Raw genomic sequence first — 2,349 nt, forward strand, 5'->3', positions numbered from 1 at the left:
GTCTAAAATGCTCTCCGCGAACGCAGACATTTAACTTCGCGAATGTGAAGCTCATTGAAAGACCCTCCTCGTATGCGGCGAATGGAAAAGCTGCACACCATGAATACGGACACACTCTGCGAACGCGGAGAAGGGAGAGATCGTGCTCCGCAAATGCGGAGAAGGAAATGTGACTGCACCAGATAACAGTCCAACACTTAAGAAAATTCCCCGAATGAATCCTCGAGATTTGTTTGGAATTCCGCACACACAAAACATATATGTAGTCCTCCTAAATTCGACGTTCCAGACTCATTAGAACTATCGGAATTCAAATTTGAGGTCTCCTTGACCAAAAATCCGTTAAGTCGCAACTAAACTAGTTTCGGTACTTGAAATACCCAAAACACCCTCAGAACCTCTAAAAATACAATGGAGCCATTTCTAACGTTATAATCATCCCCCGAAACCATTAGAATCATCAGAAATCTAATTCGAGTCTCTGAACTCAATATTTTGACCAAAGTCAAAATTAACTCTTGCAAAACTTACTTTCCAACTTGAGACCTCAATTTCATAGATCAACCCTAAATCTGTTTCCAATAACTCTCCCAAATTAATTTTCATATTTTGGAGCTGATGGAATCGACGGAATCTCTTTCCGAGACCCGTAGCTCCATTTGGTTTCAAAAACTACTTTTTCACCTCTTAACTCTAAGAACTCAAGAATTTGTCCATTTCACTATTTATAAAGGCTTTAACACATTCAACCATGCAGACTGAACAAATAATACTTGGGGCACTATTAATAGGGGTAAAATGGTAATTTTGCGCTAATTCCTGAAAATGACCTTCAAGGTCATTACAACATTCACCACTAAAAAAGATGTTCGTCCTCGAACATAAGATAAGGGAAGTACCTGGAGTATCAAAGAATTGAGGATACCGGGCCCACATATTAGACTCTAACTCCCAAGTCACTTCCTGAACAAGCCGATGCCGCCACTGCACCTTGACCGAAGAGATCTCCTTGGTCCTGAGCCTACGAATCTATCGGTCTAGTATAGCTACCGGCTCATCCTCATAAGCCAAATCCGAACCCAACTCTACCGTATCATAAGAGATCACATGGGTCTTATTCGTATGTACTTGTGAAGCATGGAGACATGAAACACCGAATGGACAGCCGACAACCTAGGGGGTAAGGCCAACTCATACGCCACCCCACCCACTTTTCTCAAAATCTTGAATCGGCCGATAAATCTCGGGCTAAGCTTGCCTTTCTTCCCAGAACTCATCACACCCTTCATAGGCGATATTTTAAGCCACACACAATCACCCACCATGAGCTCTAAGGGTCGAACCCTCCTATCAGCATAGCTCTTCTGAAAACTCTGGGCTATTAATAGTCAACCCTGAATCAAATGTACTTGCTTCATTGCATCTCTGAGTAAGTCAGTATCCAATGCATCAGCCGCAACTGAATCAAACCACCCAATGAGTGACCGGCACCTACGACCATACAATGCCTCAAATGGTGCCATCTGAATGATGGAGTGATAACTGTTATTATAAGAAAACTCCGGCAAGTGTTGGTCCCATAGGGCACCAAAATCAATCACATATACCCTAAGCATGTCCTTCAATACTTGAATAGTCCGCTCGGACTGGCCATCAATTTGGGGATGAAATGCTAACTCATCTCTTGTCGTGTACCCAAACCATGCTGTAATGCCTTCCAGAAGTGAGAGGTGATCACAGAATCCCAATCCTACACAATAGAGATAGGCACCCTATGCAACCTGACAATCTCACGAAGATAGATCTTATCTAACTGATCTGCATTGTAGCTAGTATTCACCGGAAGGAAATAGAATGATTTGGTTAATCGGTCCATAATCACCCATACAGAGTCATACTTACCTAATACCATGGGTAATCTAGACACAAAGTCCATAGTAATACACTCCTACTTCCACTCGGGGATGGGCATCTTTTGCATAGAACCACCCAGTTTCTGATTCTCATACTTCACCTATTGGCAATTCGGACACTTAGTCACAAAATCATTAATGTCCCTCTTTATGCCACACCACCAATAGTGTTATTTCAAGTCATGAAACATCTTTGCTACTCCCAGGTGAATTGAAAACTTAGAACAATGGGCCTCCTCTAATATCATATGTACCCAATCACCAACCTTGGGCACACAAATAAGACCATTTATCCTCAAAACTCCCTTTGGATCAAGAGAAGCTAATTTTTCTTCACCACTCAATACTTTGTCTCGAATGGTCCTCAACTTGTCATCCTCAAACTGGTGTGCCCCAATCTGGTCCATCAAGTTAGACCTAGCCTCCACAAAGGCCA

This window comes from Solanum dulcamara, chromosome 4 (genome assembly GCF_947179165.1).
Source record: "Solanum dulcamara chromosome 4, daSolDulc1.2, whole genome shotgun sequence".
NCBI classification, from domain to species: domain Eukaryota; kingdom Viridiplantae; phylum Streptophyta; class Magnoliopsida; order Solanales; family Solanaceae; genus Solanum; species Solanum dulcamara.